This window comes from Oncorhynchus keta, chromosome 2 (assembly GCF_023373465.1).
Source record: "Oncorhynchus keta strain PuntledgeMale-10-30-2019 chromosome 2, Oket_V2, whole genome shotgun sequence".
Classification (NCBI taxonomy): domain Eukaryota; kingdom Metazoa; phylum Chordata; class Actinopteri; order Salmoniformes; family Salmonidae; genus Oncorhynchus; species Oncorhynchus keta.
The window spans coordinates 71,389,494-71,407,960 of NC_068422.1; the positions used below are offsets into that span (position 1 = coordinate 71,389,494).

General features: G+C 42.6%; 1 protein-coding gene across 3 annotated transcripts in view; it reads left to right on the forward strand.

Moving 5' to 3' along the window:
* Positions 1–18,467, forward strand: part of LOC118362490 (furin-1-like) — a 96,507-nt gene that overhangs the window by 36,889 nt on the left and 41,151 nt on the right. The window lies entirely within an intron of this gene.

The window sequence follows — 18,467 nt, forward strand, 5'->3', positions numbered from 1 at the left end:
GCACCACACACATACACTCCCATATTGAGAAATGTATTTATGTCCCCTATTTGGAGAAGGTATTTTTAGTGTGTGTTCTTAGAGCTTCTCACTACTGCATGGACATGGACAAAGTTCAACCTAGATAACAGAACCTCCAATGCAGGCTCCAGTTGCAAGAGGAGTATCATTTGTTTTCATGCTTGAAAAGCCAGGGCACTGAATGCTTATTTTTCAGATATTGGTAAGATGGTTTGCCGTCAAGCTGTGACATGAAAGTCATGATTTGATTTTTGGAGCTCTAGAAATAGTGATTTCATTTTTATCAACAAGCAGATTGAAAACAAAGGAAGGGAAACCAAGCCATGTTTCATGGTTATTTACTTGGAGGAAAAATGTAATTCATATATATGGCTTCATGCTGCTATTGTCTGTCTTTTCTGTCCGTCTGGCTCTTACGCTGAAAAGTGGGGTGGAACGGATACCATTTCACTCTCAACCCCTTCACACATGCTCACACACATGCGTACATTTGCGGTCTATTATTTAAACATTGCACCTCAGGTCTCAATGGCTGAAATTGCATGTTAATTTTGAACAGCAATAACTTTCCAATCTCATATCTGTGCTGCACGCTGCCTCTGTTCCCAAGGCGAATGACTGTCCAGCATTTCTATAACGTTTGTCTTGCTTAAATGGGTCCTGGGGAGTGTGACTTAATTAAAAGCTTAAATGATATTCCCTCCTAGTGAGCACTAGGATTAGTTTTTCCTGTGGCTACTGAGCTACACTCCACCAGCTCTCCTCTCTCCTCTGTTCATATAAAGTCTGTTTTCTCTGGTGATTTTGAAGTGTTGAACAGAGACTTCAACACGTTTTGTGCAAGCTCCATTGAATTGTGACCTCCGTCTAACCATTTCAACTGTCAAAAAGACAGAGTACGTGCTCCTTTTTAAAAGGCTTTTTAGATTTAATTACGTTTTTGATTGAGGCCATTGATGTGTGGCTTTATAAAACTGTCTTACATCCTGTCTGATTCACCTTATAAAATCAAACTTTCACTCCATGAGGATATTTAATCCAGTGAAATGTAGCGTGAACCTCCATGGACAGTTCTTCATTGTGTCAAAACATCTCAATAGACCAGCTATTATTCTCAATACTGTTTAATTTCAGACTTGTACGGAATGTTAACGCTCGTTACAGCAGTCATCTGGTCGAAACCCTTTTGTATAAACTTTAATTTACAATCCAAAATGGGTAAATAAGATTGGAGTTGCTCATTAAAAAACTATTTAACGCTCTGGGCCTTTTGTGAATTTCCCTTACAACTGTCACCTCTGTACAATTTAGAGTAATCTCACACAGGTCTTAATGGACTGTTTGTTCAGTGTTTCTGCGAGGCCAGCTGTTTGTGCCCTCAAAGGACCAGTCAACATTAACCTTTGACCTTTACTCACCCCCTAACTGCAATGCCCCTGAAAGCACTATGCACATCAACATTTGGGGACGATGTTGTATTGGGTCTGTGTGAGTTATTTAAAACGTGAGTCAAGTTGCCTTTATGCATAGTTTCCCCTTACCACTTGACTGGCCACAGTGTTCCAAAGCCCAACACTGGTGATGTAGAAGAGTCCCATCTGCTGAGTTGTCAGGTGCTCAGCCGTATTGATCTGGCTGTAATTGATTATGATAGAGTCTGAAGATAAAGGCTTCTGTTAAACCGTGGCTGGGCATTTGCAGGGCCCTGTAATTGCATATGCACGCTGTCCCTGTGCTTATCTCCTTGCTTTCTCCCAGCACCATACAGCTCTGTCAGCTTAAAGACCTCGGCAGCACGGCGAGTTATGCCTCCAAGGACACTCCTCGTCAACACCAGAGACTGACAGTATCTGCAGCAGTTGTGCTACAGTTTTACACACCAATCCACTCCATAAACTACACTGGTGCTCCTGCTGCTGGGGGTAAAGGGATGTCCTGTCCTTAAATAAACCCAGTGAGTTTGGCCACACGACATGCTAACAGATCGTGTGTGCCTTTCCTGTGTTGTGGTGTAGCTGACAGTGGGCTCTCACCCCCAAACCATTGACCACCACGAACTGGAACACTTATGTTTTACCCGCAACTATATGCACAACAGTTTTTAAATACTTTGGCCAGAGTTGAGTTGTTATTTGGTTTCTGCAGTTATTGTCATTAAAATGCCAACATTTTATCACCCAATTCTTATCTAAGTCAGTTGTTCTTGTCAGCGCTATTAAATCCATTACTGTAAGCTGTTTTCAGAACAACACAGGCAGGCAGTTTACTGTTCTGAGAGTGATACGCCCTGTCAAGACAGTGCAGAGAGAGGAATTCGGTATCTAGTCCGGAATGGGCTGGTATGTGGATAAATGTGTGTGCTGTAGAGGGCCATATAAGGTTTCATAAACACACCGTTTGTCTGGCAGGCGGACGGATGCGGTGGTATGGTGCTGCCGGAGTGAAGGAAGTTCTGTCAAAGTTGTAGGAAAATCAAATCAAGTTTAATCTGTCACATGCTCCGAAAACAACAGGTATTTGTATTCCACCTTACAGTGAAACACTTACTTACAAGCCCTTAACCAACAATGCTTTAAGCAGTTAAGGAAAATAATTAGTGTTAAGTAAAAAAAAAAAGTAAAATAGAAGTAACAAATAATTATACAGCAGCAGCGGCTATATACAGGGGGTATTGGTACAGAGTCTGTGTGGGGGCACTGGTTAGTCCTGGTAATATGTACATGTAGGTAGAGTTAGTGACTATGCATAGATTATAACCAGAGAGTAGCGGCAGTGTAAAAGAGGGGTCTGGGTACCTTTTGATTAGCTGTGCTCTAATCTGGAACTAAAGACAGACCCACATTAAGAAGTGTAAGAAGGAAAGACGTGAGGATGGTGGATGAGCGAGAGAAATGACTCCGGAAGGAGATTATGGAAAATTGGTACCAACAAGGATGAGGAAAAGGCGTATTATTCTGGCAGACTGAATGGCAGAACAGACCCATCTGCCGTGTGTGGGCATATGGGCCCGGCTTGGCCCAGCACGCCTTACCATTATTAAGGGAACCTGCCTGTTGGCTCCAACTGCAGCCCAGTGCAGCGTTGCCTGGCGCTCTCTCTGCCACCTCCCTCAGCCCCGGCCCTGAGAGCAGCAGCTGAGACAGGGTGTGGCTCCCAACACATTCTCTAAACCTGGAGGTGGTGTTTATGTTCCAGCGCAGAATGTAAATAAGGTGGGAAATCATTTCTGGGAGATGTTGTGTTTTTAACTTGTTCCTCTACTGGCAAGTATGTATTTCAAAGTTTGTTGATTTTATAATAAACTTAATCTTAAGAGGTTAAATCTGGGTTGTTTCTAGAAATATTGGCCATTGGCTGACCTCTGTACTAATCAAGTGACTCTATTGTGCTTCACTTGGGCAATTCATGTAAAACAATGGAGGCTGTGAATCATTTTAGACGTGTTGAGTCAAACGCATTGTTCCAGATCCATACCTGTCTTTACTCTTTCCACATGTGCAGCTCTATAGCCATTGGAGCCACTCTAATCACCAGAGGTATTCCCTTCCTGAGCTCATAACTCCTTCTGGAATAGAGAAACTTTAACTTCACTTTGTTCCCATTATGCCTGCCCCTCCAATTTGTCTCCAGACAATGGGCTTTTTGTAACACCTAATTGTGTCTACAGTCTGAAGACGCCACACCTTATAAGTGCATTCCCACAAGGGAAACTTGGCAGGGCTCGAGTAGAACCAACAAACAACTCAACAAACATGCAGTTAATCCAGAGCCTGTTGCTCTGCATCCCAATGAGGCTGATGGATTAGCGCTCCGCCCCAGTAATGGGCTGAGAGGAGGAGTGCCAGAAGTCCCATTCTGCTTTTATCAGTGGCTCGCTGCTTCTCACATTTGTAATGGTGGCTGAGCCGGCCGTTTTCCACATTTTCCTCTCTTATCTAAACTTCTTTGGTGTGTAATTGCAGTAAATGGCCTGTTTCCCCCACAACCGACTAGTTAAAGTTTACTGCCCGAACGTGGATGCCAGATTAGATGGATGACAATAAGGCTTTTATGTTTGGTTCACAAATGCAGACACAGGGCTAAAATAATCCAAGGGGCTTTTAGTCGTGGTGGACTGGGTTTATGTTTGTGAGTCCATCCGTTCGTAGTTTATGCGTCTTTTCAAGAGTGCGGTGTATTCTTGATGTCTGTGTGTGTGCGCTCTGCTTGGTCCCGCTCTGAGAGTGGAGTCCTCTCTGACTTCTACTGAAGGGTCAGGGTTCGTAATTGGGTTCACCTCACTCTGGTCATGACATTCTGGGGTCACACTGCTTTCAAATGTCAGCCTCCAGCCGTGTTCCATGCCAGCCAGTCCTGAGAACAACAGAGCATCAATGTCACAGCCTCTCTGCCGTAAACCTTGCCAAGGACCGTCCACCCAAACATCTTTTGAGAACCATTTATGAATTCACCTTTTGTATACAATGACTGTACATTTCTCACATCCCAACTAAAGTCAGCGGTGAGTGTTAGAGTTAGGACATTGTTATTGCAGTTTTTAACCTCTGCAGTTAAGAAGTTGTATTGTAAAGGTCCTTCAAGTGAACTCTCTTCTGATGTAGCGAAGGAGAGGTCTGGGGTCTTTCTGAATGGTGGATGATCTGGAAAGGGCAGTAACATTCTGTGATGTAGTACTCTAGGACAGTGTGGCGTGATCAAGTGTTTGAAGGTAATCACAGACCGGCCATAGCGTACGGCAGCAGTCAGAGACTACGCATGGCAGAAGCCTAAAACCCCTAATTGATTCCATGGTCGTGTTTTGAGTTTACTTTATGACGTGCTGCTGTGCGCTTGTCTTCCAAAACATTCCACACTCTCAACTGTCGCCTAGCAGCAGTGAGGTTTGGCACGAACCGTCATGACTTCAACCACAACCCATTATCTGATTTTTATCAGTGTCAATCTCTCGGGCTTAAACCATTTCTCAGACCTCTATTGAATTCTAAGGCCGCAGCGGTGGCTAATTCTTAACCGTGATTTCCAGGCTAATGAAGCACTGTAAAGCGGATGGGCGACCTTAAGTAGCAATCACTTTAGCTGAATCAATCCTGGCTGCTTTGTTTCACGTGTCCCTTTTACTTGGTGTTGATGTGATTTAAGAGCTGCCTTTAATGGACCCCGCGGCTCTCTGTTGAAGCCATATCTACATATCTCACTCCACCTCCCTCAAGTCTTTGATCGAAGCCCACCCTCTCAGGCTGTTATCTAGGCTCACGCACTCAATGGGGCCCTCAGCGCTCCAGGTCTTCTTCCCTTCTTTCTTTAGCATCCTATCTCTTCCATCTCTGGACGGGACAATGGGCTCTGGAGCCGCTTATGTGATGTCAGCATTTTATTCCATTTTCATCCCGCTCTCTCATGGGTTAACATTCTGTTCTTACACACACACACACACACACACACACACACACACACACAAACACAAACTCCCCATCTCTTTGTTGGTGTTTGATGGTGGGTCGGGCTCTGGGAGGCATTTCATTGTGAATCATGTCATACGCTCTTTCTGGGTTATTGCTTCTCTATTTTCCGCTGGCTGTGTTCTGAGAGGGGGGATATTTGTATTGACCTGCTTGGAGCCGGCCTGTTTTCTGGGATTTAAATGGGAGCAAGAGAGGCTGAATCCCCCCAGAGTGGAGGAATGGTGTTCTATTTCCCCTCCACTGCAGCGTCTAAACGGTACTGTACTGCCAGCCAAGACAAAACGGCACAGTTACTGTGGCCTGAAATACCCCAGCCTAAATGGTCAACTTGGTTATATAAGGGCCATACTGTAGCTGGGTCATGCTAGGCCTATTTATTCAGAATAGTCCTTCCTAGCCATTTCCCAGCCCTAGGCTTTGTCACAGCCAGGATGGACATATTGTACTATTTATTATTACATAGTCTGCCACAATTCAGTCTGAAGTCATTCTCTGGTTTTCTAAAGCAGTGCCCTCATTTGGTGTAGACATGTTATGATCCACCTACAGTACTGTGTTAATGCTGTAGACATGTTATGATCCACCTACAGTACTGTGTTAATGCTGTAGACATGTTATGATCCACCTACACTACTGTGTTAATGCTGTAGACCTGTTTTGATCCACCTACAGTACTCTGTTAATGCTGTAGACCTGTTATGATCCACCTACAGTACTGTGTTAATGCTGTAGACATGTTATGATCCACCTACAGTACTCTGTTAATGCTGTAGACATGTTATGATCCACCTACAGTACTGTGTTAATGCTGTAGACATGTTATGATCCACCTACAGTACTCTGTTAATGCTGTAGACCTGTTTTGATCCACCTACAGTACTCTGTTAATGCTGTAGACATGTTATGATCCACCTACAGTGCTGTGTTAATGCTGTAGACATGTTATGATCCACCTACAGTACTGTGTTAATGCTGTAGACCTGTTTTGATCCACCTACAGTACTCTGTTAATGCTGTAGACCTGTTATGATCCACCTGTAGACATGTATCCACCTGTGTTAATGCTGTAGACATGTTATGATCCACCTACAGTACTGTGTTAATGCTGTAGACATGTTATGATCCACCTACAGTACTGTGTTAATGCTGTAGACATGTTATGATCCACCTACAGTACTGTGTTAATGCTGTAGACATGTTATGATCCACCTACAGTACTGTGTTAATGCTGTAGACATGTTATGATCCACCTACAGTACTGTGTTAATGCTGTAGACATGTTATGATCCACCTACAGTACTCTGTTAATGCTGTAGACATGTTATGATCCACCTACAGTACTGTGTTAATGCTGTAGACATGTTATGATCCACCTACAGTACTCTGTTAATGCTGTAGACCTGTTATGATCCACCTACAGTACTGTGTTAATGCTGTAGACATGTTATGATCCACCTACAGTACTCTGTTAATGCTGTAGACATGTTATGATCCACCTACAGTACTCTGTTAATGCTGTAGACCTGTTTTGATCCACCTACAGTACTCTGTTAATGCTGTAGACAGTACTGTTAATTTGATCCACCTACAGTACTGTTAATGCTGTAGACATGTTTGATCCATGTACTCTGTTAATGCTGTAGACATGTTATGATCCACCTACAGTACTCTGTTAATGCTGTAGACATGTTATGATCCACCTACAGTACTGTGTTAATGCTGTAGACCTGTTTTGATCCACCAACAGTACTCTGTTAATGCTGTAGACATGTTATGATCCACCTACAGTACTCTGTTAATGCTGTAGACCTGTTCTGATCCACCTACAGTACTCTGTTAATGCTGTAGACATGTTATGATCCACCTACAGTACTCTGTTAATGCTGTAGACATGTTATGATCCACCTACAGTACTGTGTTAATGCTGTAGACATGTTATGATCCACCTACAGTACTATGTTAATGCTGTAGACCTGTTTTGATCCACCTACAGTACTGTGTTAATGCTGTAGACATGTTATGATCCACCTACAGTACTCTGTTAATGCTGTAGACCTGTTCTGATCCACCTACAGTACTCTGTTAATGCTGTAGACATGTTATGATCCACCTACAGTACTCTGTTAATGCTGTAGACATGTTATGATCCACCTACAGTACTGTGTTAATGCTGTAGACATGTTATGATCCACCTACAGTACTCTGTTAATGCTGTAGACCTGTTTTGATCCACCTACAGTACTCTGTTAATGCTGTAGACATGTTATGATCCACCTACAGTACTGTGTTAATGCTGTAGACATGTTATGATCCACCTACAGTACTGTGTTAATGCTGTAGACATGTTATGATCCACCTACAGTACTGTGTTAATGCTGTAGACCTGTTTTGATCCACCTACAGTACTCTGTTAATGCTGTAGACATGTTATGATCCACCTACAGTACTCTGTTAATGCTGTAGACCTGTTATGATCCACCTACAGTACTGTGTTAATGCTGTAGACATGTTATGATCCACCTACAGTACTCTGTTAATGCTGTAGACATGTTATGATCCACCTACAGTACTCTGTTAATGCTGTAGACCTGTTTTGATCCACCTACAGTACTCTGTTAATGCTGTAGACATGTTATGATCCACCTACAGTACTCTGTTAATGCTGTAGACATGTTATGATCCACCTACAGTACTCTGTTAATGCTGTAGACATGTTATGATCCACCTACAGTACTCTGTTAATGCTGTAGACATGTTATGATCCACCTACAGTACTCTGTTAATGCTGTAGACATGTTATGATCCACCTACAGTACTGTGTTAATGCTGTAGACATGTTATGATCCACCTACAGTACTGTGTTAATGCTGTAGACATGTTATGATCCACCTACAGTACTGTTAATGCTGTAGACCTGTTATGATCCACCTACAGTACTCTGTTAATGCTGTAGACCTGTTATGATCCACCTACAGTACTGTGTTAATGCTGTAGACATGTTATGATCCACCTACAGTACTCTGTTAATGCTGTAGACATGTTATGATCCACCTACAGTACTCTGTTAATGCTGTAGACCTGTTTTGATCCACCTACAGTACTCTGTTAATGCTGTAGACATGTTATGATCCACCTACAGTACTGTGTTAATGCTGTAGACATGTTATGATCCACCTACAGTACTCTGTTAATGCTGTAGACATGTTATGATCCACCTACAGTACTCTGTTAATGCTGTAGACCTGTTTTGATCCACCTACAGTACTCTGTTAATGCTGTAGACCTGTTATGATCCACCTACAGTACTGTGTTAATGCTGTAGACATGTTATGATCCACCTACAGTACTCTGTTAATGCTGTAGACATGTTATGATCCACCTACAGTACTCTGTTAATGCTGTAGACATGTTATGATCCATCTACAGTACTGTGTTAATGCTGTAGACATGTTATGATCCACCTACAGTACTGTTAATGCTGTAGACCTGTTTTGATCCACCTACAGTACTCTGTTAATGCTGTAGACATGACACTTCTAACTGGCAGGCTTTAGTTAGCTACAGTGATTTATACACTTCCATTCTTTCTAATGAAATCATTAATTGGCCATTCAGAACCCATCAGGCTGACATTAGGTTGAGCTCTGCTCATTCACAAGGTCTGGGTGGGCGGTTCAGCACTCACTCTCTCTCTTTCTCTGAACATTAAGCCTTTTTCATTTTTGATTTCTGAGGGCCTCATTTGGTCTTTCTGGTCTGACAGTGCTCCAACTTCACACTTCCTGTCTCTGGCTCTGTCATTCTTAGCGGGGGAGGGATTGATGCCCAGCCCAGCCACACCATCAGACTACCGTCTACCATCACGTGCTGCTCTGTCATTAGGAAAGGTGCAGAGGACATATGGAAGGTTGACTCATCAGCACTGTATGTGTGTGTTTTCACATTTAGCCCAGGACTAGAGGTGTTACTGTGTGGTTATAATCATCTGTGCACCCGCTATGACTGGACTGAGAGCAGAGGATAATTGGACAGACATGGCCTGTGCCCTGTTTAACCAGGTCTCTGTGTCAGACAATTTCTTTTAAATATATGTGCACTGTACACACAGTGTGTCCCAAACCATCTTACTCAGTGAGGTCACGGTCAGGGCAGCAGCTGTGATCCTGCCGTTGACCTTGTTTTAACCAGGGCCCGTAGCGCTCCACTACCCTCCTTCAGGTCGTTAGTGCAGCTCGTTCTCAATTAGTGTCGCTGTAGTGCTGAGCTGTAGTGCTGAGCTGTAGTGCTGAGCTGTAGTGCTGAGCTGTTAGGCCCTGCTGTAGTACACCAGGTTAGAGACTATTCCACATCTGCCTCCCCCCCTCACTTGGTAGAGTACTGTACAGGATCAGCCTGCTATTATTTCTCTATGCTATTTTCCAACTGTGTGCTTTCCTTGACTTCTGAACTAGTCCATGCACTTGTGGCAAGAAACTTCTCTACATTGCGGCACTTCATGTTTTCAACTTTGTCTGAGCTTTCTAGAGAAGGTGTCAAAGCAGGGCAGGTAGTCTCCTCCTGAGCTCTGAGAGCAGCTGAAGTGTGTGTGTGTGGGTGTTTTTGTGGTACAGTAACCCAGACAGGGTATGTTTACTGCAGCGCTGTCACCCTCTCAGACTCTCCAGGAACTCAGCTGTAACTCATGAAAATAGCTGTATTAACAATGCTAGAGGGATTACATATACTGTTTGATGATGAATACTGGTGATCAATTCCTTGACTTAATGGAATCACAATGAGATTAATGGATTCCTATGTATATTTTCATGAATCCATAAGTCAGAATGAATTGGCTGTTTGTCATCCTCCAAACTTTAACACGCGTGTCAAACTCATTCCACGGAGTGCCGAGTGTCTGTGGTGGGTTTTCGCTCCTCCCTTGTACTTGATTGATGAATTAAGGTCACTAATTAGTAAAGAACTCACCTGGTTGTCTAGGTCTTAATTGAAAGGAAAAACCTGAAGACACTAGGACCTCTGTGGAATGAATTTACTTTAACAGGACATTGTCTGGCTTCTGTCTTCACACCCCCTCATGTATAATACGGGTGGATTTATATTTGTAAAGTATCTAGTGATTTATCTTCAACATCAGATTTGCAACTTTTCTGTTTACACTAGCCTGGGATGTGGTGTGGCCAAAAACCACATTCTTGCATCTTGTGAGTGCAGCTATTAGCATACCGTTAATATCATAGTATATAAACAAACAAAACAAAATGCAATTCAAACTATACAGGAGCTTCTCAACTAAATTGTGTTGATTTAATGCAATGATTCACAAATGTGTGGATACTTTTAAAAGCAGAAAATGCTGTCTACTGGTATAAAGGTAATTCTTGCAGGTTCATGTGGTGTGGGAGAGCCGTTGTCTTTGCACTGTGTTTCATAGTTTACAACCAATGTCTGTTCACTTGGGCGGGGCCTCTTGAGTGAGTAGAGTTTCTCTGATAAACTGTTGTCTCATTTAAAAAGCTCCAATTACATTTAATCTTTTCAAATAGTTTCGTATTTAACTTCTTGTGTCGAGCAATCCCGTATCCGGGAGCGTAATCATAGCCTCAAGCTCATTACCATAACGCAACGTTAACTATTCATGAAAATCGCAAATGAAATTTAAGAAATATATTCACTCACAAGCTTAGCCTTTTGTTAACAACACTGTCATCTCAGATTTTCAAAATATGCTTTTCAACCATAGCTACACAAGCATTTGTAAGAGTATTGATAACTAGCATAGCATTAAGCCTAGCATTCAGCAGGCAACATTTTTACAAAAACAAGAAAAGCATTCAAATAAAATCATTTACCTTTGAAGAACTTCGGATGTTTTCAAAGAGGAGACTCAGTTAGATAACAAATGTTCATTTTCTCCAAAAAGATTATTTGTGTAGCAGAAATCGCTACATTTTGTTCATCACGTTTGGCTAAGTAAAAACCCCGAAAATTCAGTCATTACAACGCCAAACTTTTTTCCAAATTAACTCCATAATATCGACAGAAACATGGCAAACGTTGTTTAGAATCTATCCTCAAGGTGTTTTTCACATATCTATTCGATGATAAATCATTCATGGCAGTTGGGTTTCTCCTCGGAAGCAAATGGAAAAATACACGCAGCTGGAGATTACGCAATAATTGCGACGGAGGACACCAAGCGAGCACTTGGTAGATGTAGTGTAAAATGGTCAATCTTCCAATGATATGCCTACAAATACGTCACAATGCTGCAGACACCTTGGGGAAACGACAAAGTGTAAGCTCATTCCTGGCCCATTCACAGCCATATAAGGAGACATTGGAACACAGCGCCTTCAAAATCTGGGGCACTTCCTGTTTGAAATTTCATCTTGGTTTCGCCTGTAGCATCAGTTCTGTGGCACTCACAGACAATATCTTTGCAGTTTTGGAAACGTCAGTGTTTTCTTTCCAAAGCTGTCAATTATATGCATAGTCGAGCATCTTTTCGTGACAAAATATCTTGTTTAAAACGGGAATGTTTTTTTTTATCCAAAAATTAAAAGACCGCCCCCTATATCCAAGAAGTGAAACATTTAAATTGCACAACAATTCCATGTGAATCTGATAACTAGAATGTGTTGACTTTCCAATATAGTTTGTCATCCTGTCATTAGTAATAATGTCTCAGACAACAACTGATCTGAGATCATATTCATTAAGTACCAAAGCATATTTTCAACTGGTTGGATTACTGAAATATGGTTCCGTTTCCCACCTTTTGATGTTACCAGACTCTCTGTTACGAAGGCTTTACAAGAGTCAACTCTATAAAGTAGAGAGAGAAAAGGGGGAAGGTATTTATGGGGGTCATAAACCTCCCCAACAGGCCAACGTCATGACACTATCTTCACCACCTGGGGGTGGTCCGTCAGGAAGTCCAGGACCCAGTCGCACAGGGTGGGGTCGAGACCCAGGGTTTGGAGGGTACTATGGTGTTGAATGCTGAACTGTGGTCAATGAATATCATTCTTACATAGGTTTTCCTCTTGTCCAGATGGGATTGTGCAGCGTGATGGCGATTGCATTGTCTGTGGACCTATTGGGGATGTAAGCAAATTGGAGTAGGTCTAGGATAACTGGTAGGGTGGAGGTGACTAGTCTCTCAAAGCACTTCATGATGACAGATAGTCGTCAGTTACCTCCGCTTTCTTGGGAACAGGAACAATGGCGGCCATCTTGAAGCATGTGAGGACAGCAGACTGAGATAGGGATTGATTGAATATGTCCGTAAACACCAGCTAGCCAGCTGGTCTGTGCATGCTCTGAGGATGCGGCTAGGGATGCCGTCTGGGCCGGCAGCCTTGAGGGTTAACATGTTTTAAATGTTTTACTCACGTCGTTCACTGAGAAGGAGAGCCCACAGTCTTTGGTAGCTGGCCGTGTCGTTGACACTGTATTGTCCTCAAAGCACGCAAAGAAGTTTTTAATTTGTCTGGGAGCAATACATTGATGTTCGCAACGGGGCTGGTTTTCTTTTTGTAGTCTGTGATTGTCTGTAGACCCTGCCACATGCGTCTCGTGTTTGAGCCGTTGAAATGCATGCTTTCAGTGTTCCATGCTTTCAGTTTTGTGTGAATGCTGCCATCAATCCACAGTGTCTGTTTAGGCAAGGTTTTAATAGTCACAGTGGGTAGAACATCTCTTATACACTTCCTTATAAACTTGCTCACCGAGTCAGCGTCTACATCAATGTTATTGTCTGAGGCTATCCAGAACATATCCCAGTCCACGTGATCGAAGCAATCGTGAAGCGTGGAATCCGGTCAGACCAGCATTGGGCGGTTCCTGTATTTAGTTTCTGCCTATAGGAGGGGAGCAACAAGATGGAGTCATGGTCAGATTTGCCAAAATTAGGGTGGGGGAGGGCCTTGTATGCATCGTGGATGTTAGAGTAGCAGTGGTCGAGTGTGTTACTCACTTGTGTACTGCAATCGATAAGCTGATAGAATTTAGGTAGCCTTGTTCTCGAATTAGTTGTGTTAAAATCCCCAGCTACAATAAATGCGGCCTCAGGATATATGGTTTCCAGTTTGCATAAAGTCGAGTAAAGTTCCTTGAGGGTCTTCTTTGTATCCACTTGCGGGGGATATACACGACTGTGACGATAACCGAGGAAAGTTGTCTTAGGAGATAATACGGTCACCATTTGATTTTGAGGAATTCTAGGTCAGGTGAGCAAAAGGACTTGAGTTCTTTTATGTTACAATTACACCATGAGTTGTTAATCATGAAACATACACCCCTGCCCATCTTTTCACTGGGAGATGTTTGTTCCCATTGGCGCCATGCACTGAAAATCCCGTTGGGTGTACGGACTCCAACAGCATGTCCCCAGCTCGCCATTTTTCCTCTGAAACAGAGTTATAATCCCGGATATCTCTTTGGAAAGCAACTCTTGCCCTAATTTCGTCAACTTTGTTAACTAGGGACTGGACATTAGCGAGGATTGTACTATGAGGTGGTGGGTGGTGTGCGCGCATCCGCAGCCTCACTAGAAAACCACTCCGGCACTAATTGTAACCTTCTGCATCACTTTAAAAGAGGTACTTTTATTTTGAAGGCAAAACTGCAAATTCCACTATTGTTCCTTGTCATAACACATAACCCGGTCCGGTCGAGCCTCACTAGCCAGATGAAGCTAGCTGGCCGCTTATAACGTTAGCTTTGGGCAACAGGGTTAAGTAGCTGGCTCGTTATTTATTTTCATGAACTGAAGTTCAATGTCAATAGGCGGACAACAAGTCCCTACCTAGCTAACACTTACTCACACGATTTCCTAAATCATTGCTAAGAATAATGAAAATTACTACATTTTCTACTGTTCATTGTTTTCAGGCAGGTTGTATTGGTGCTAGCTAGGTACCAAGCTAAAGCTAGCTAGCTACCCTAGAAGTTGAGGTCAAACAAATAATGCTTTATTACCAACCCACTATTGTAAACACATTTTTTGTGTCTGTTGTTTGCTTGGTTGCAGACTTTTGTACAGCTTTGCCAGTGCTACTGATAGTAGTGATGGCTCTTGTCTTGCACGTGCAAATTCAGAACACACAGCATTCTTTAATAGAACTGTGTTATTTGACGTGTCAAATGAAAAGCTTGTTTAATGCGTCATAGTATTATTTGAAGTGTATATTTTTTGACACGCAAAGACTCAAACGGCATTCTATAGTATGTAGTGAAGCTAATAGCAGTGACGCTATTATTGTGTAACTCTGGTAGGGCAATATCTGAAAAATAGCTCACTTGGTAGTGTGTACCGGTGCTCGACCAGTCGCGAAAGCCAACCAGTCACGAAAGCAAACATCACCCACGACAGAGAACGGTTGATTGTCAAGGGCAATACATTTCATTATCTTGGCGTTACTGGATTTTGCCTTCGTCTCGCTCAATTAGTTTTTTACTCTTTCAAATGATTGTTCAACATGTTGACTGCTCGATCCACACAGCAGACATATGCAGTAGACTATCCAATAATGTTTGTTCCATAATGCAGTTAGTGGGAAAACACCATTGTCAAAAGGGCACTGAACATGCAAGCAGTTTCATGTGAAAATATCCATTAGAAATGTTCAAAGCGAGGCGACCTAATAGAGGCTACTTTGAAGCAAGGTAAGATGTGCCTCATATGAATTAAAACATTTCAGGTTTCAAACGATAAGTATATGTTTTTCGAAATGCATACTGCCTCCAGCTTATTGCAAAGTGGTGTGTGGCACGTCGATGAAGCCTGCCTTCAGTTGCAGTTTGATGTAGAGGTCAACCGATTATGATTTTTCAACACCAACAATACTGAATGAACACTTATTTTAACTTAATATAATACATCAATAAAATCAATTTAGCCTCAAATAAATAATGAAACATGTTCAATTTGGTTTAAATAATGCAAAAACAAAGTGTTGGAGAAGAAAGTCAAAGTGCAATATGTGCCATGTAAGAAAGCTAACGTTTAAGTTCCTTGCTCAGAACATGAGAACATATGAAAGCTGGTGGTTCCTTTTAACGTGAATCTTCAATATTCCCAGGTAAGAAGTTTTAGTCCTATAATTCCAACAACCTATTTCTCTCTCTACCATTTGTATTTCATTAACCTTTGACTATTGGCTGTCCCTATAGGCACTTTAATCAAATCAAATCAAATGAAATGTATTTATATAGCCCTTCGTACATCAGCTGATATCTCAAAGTGCTGTACAGAAACCCAGCCTAAAACCCCAAACGGCAAGCAATGCAGGTGTAGAAGCACGGTGGCTAGGAAAAACTCTCTAGAAAGGCCAAAACCTAGGAAGAAACCTAGAGAGGAACCAGGCTATGTGGGGTGGCCAGTCCTCTTCTGGCTGTGCCGGGTGGAGATTATAACAGAACATGGCCAAGATGTTCAAATGTTCATAAATGACCAGCATGGTCGAATAATAACAAGGCAGAACAGTTGAAACTGGAGCAGCAGCACAGTCAGGTGGACCGGGGACAGCAAGGAGTCATCATGTCAGGTAGTCCTGGGGCACGGTCCTAGGGCTCAGGTCCTCCGAGAGAGAGAAAGAAAGAGAGAATTAGAGAGAGCATATGTGGGGTGGCCCGTCCTCTTCTGGCTGTGCTGGGTGGAGATTATAACATTAACATGGCCAAGATGTTCAAATGTTCATAAATGACCAGCATGGTCGAATAATAGTAAGGCAGAACAGTTGAAACTGAAGCAGCAGCATGGCCAGGTGGACTGGGGACAGCAAGGAGTCATCATGTCAGGTAGTCCTGGGGCATGGTCCTAGGGCTCAGGTCCTCCGAGAGAGAGAGAGAGAAAGAAAGAAGGAGAGAATTAGAGAACGCACACTTAGATTCACGCAGGACACCGAATAGGACAGGAGAAGTACTCCAGATATAACAAACTGACCCTAGCCCCCCGACACAAACTACTGCAGCATAAATACTGGAGGCTGAGACAGGAGGGGACAGGAGACACTGTGGCCCCATCCGAGGACACCCCCGGACAGGGCCAAACAGGAAGGATATAACCCCACCCAGTGTAACAGTATATCTTCCGTCCCTCTCCTCGCCACTACCTGGGCTCGAACCAGGAACACACCGACAACGGCCACCCTCGAAGCATCGTTACCCATGCAGAGCAAGGGAAACGACCACTCAAAGCGAGTGATGTTTGAAATGCTATTAGCGCACACCCCGCTAACTAGCTAGCCATTTCACATCGGTTACACCAGCCTAATCTCGGGAGTTGATAGGCTTGAAGTCATAAAAAGCTGCTGGCAAAACACAAAAGGGCTGTTTGAATGAATGCTTACGAGCCTGCTGCTGCCTACCATCGCTCAGTCAGACTGCTCTATCAAATCATAGACTTAGTTATAACATGATAACACACAGAAATATGGGCCTTTTGGTCATTAATATGGCCGGATCCGGAAACTATCATCTCGAAAACAAGACATTTTATTCTTTCAGTGAAATACGGAACCGTTCCATATTTTATCTAACTGGTGGCATCCATAAGTCTAAATATTCCTGTTACATTGCACAACCTTCAATGTTATGTCATAATGATGTAAAATTCTGGCCCAAAATGTTGCATATACACTGACTGCGTGCAATGAATGCAAGAGAAGTGACACAATTTGACCTGGTTAATATTGCCTGCTAACCTGGATTTCTTTTAGCTAAATATGCAGGTTTAAAAATATATACTTCTGTGTATTGATTTTAAGAAAGGCATTGATGTTTATGATTAGGTACACATTGGAGCAATGATACGCACCGCATTGATTATATGCAACGCAGGACATGCTAGATAAACTAGTAATATCATCAACCATGTGTAGTTAACTAGTGATTATGATTGATTGTTTTTTATAAGATAAGTTTAATGCTAGCTAGCAACTTACCTTGGCTTCCTGCATTCAGGCAGTCTCCTCGTGGAGTGCAATGTAATCAGGTGGTTAGAGCGTTGGACTAGTTAACTGTAAGGTTGCAAGATTGAATCCCCCGAGCTGACACGGTACAAATCTGTCATTCTGCCCCTGAACAAGGCAGTTAACCCACCTAGGCCGTCATTGAAAATAAGAATGTGTTCTTTTTTTTAACCTTTATTTTACTAGGCAAGTCAGTTAAGAACAAATTATTATTTTCAATGACGGCCTAGGAACAGTGGGTTAACTGCCTGTTCAGGGGCAGAACGACAGATTTGTACCGTGTCAGCTCGGGGGTTTGAACTTGCAACCTTCCGGTTCCTAGTCCAACGCTCTAACCACTAGGCTACCCTGCCGCCTGACTTGCCTGACTTGCCAAATCGCCTGACTTGCCTGACTCGCCTGACTTGCCAAATCTGTGTCCAAAAATAGTGATTTCCGATTGTCATAACTCGAAGTCGTCCCTAATTAATCGGCCATTCCAATTAAATCGGTCGACCTCTAGTTTGATGCCGTGTTCAAGACAACTTTGGAAAAAAACAAGCTCCGACTGGGGATTTTTTTCTTTCTTTTTCTAACGGTCATCCAACTCGGAATTCGAAGTTCCCTGAAATCATGATTTGACCTCCTTCCCAGTTGTCTTGAAAGCACAACAAGACCTCCGCAGCAGTGCTTGCTCTGTATGACAGATTTTCCATTCGGGTATCTGTGTGCTATACGGGTGTGATAAATAAGAAACATAACGAATAAAATGTACACGCACCAATTTAATTCCACTCAATTATGCAAAGTAACTTAGAAAAATTGGTGTAAGCATGACCAGTCTAATGTATTTACATGGACTGGTATTTCCTTCAATGAGTAGTCTGAAAAGCATTATTTTACACAAGGATTTTCTTCTACCTGCGCCAATCTTATTTATTGGCTTTTCTTTGATAGGACGAAAGCCAGTTATTACCGGGTAATGGACAACTTGTCCCGGAGGTAGTGTGAGAGACATCTCTTAAAGATT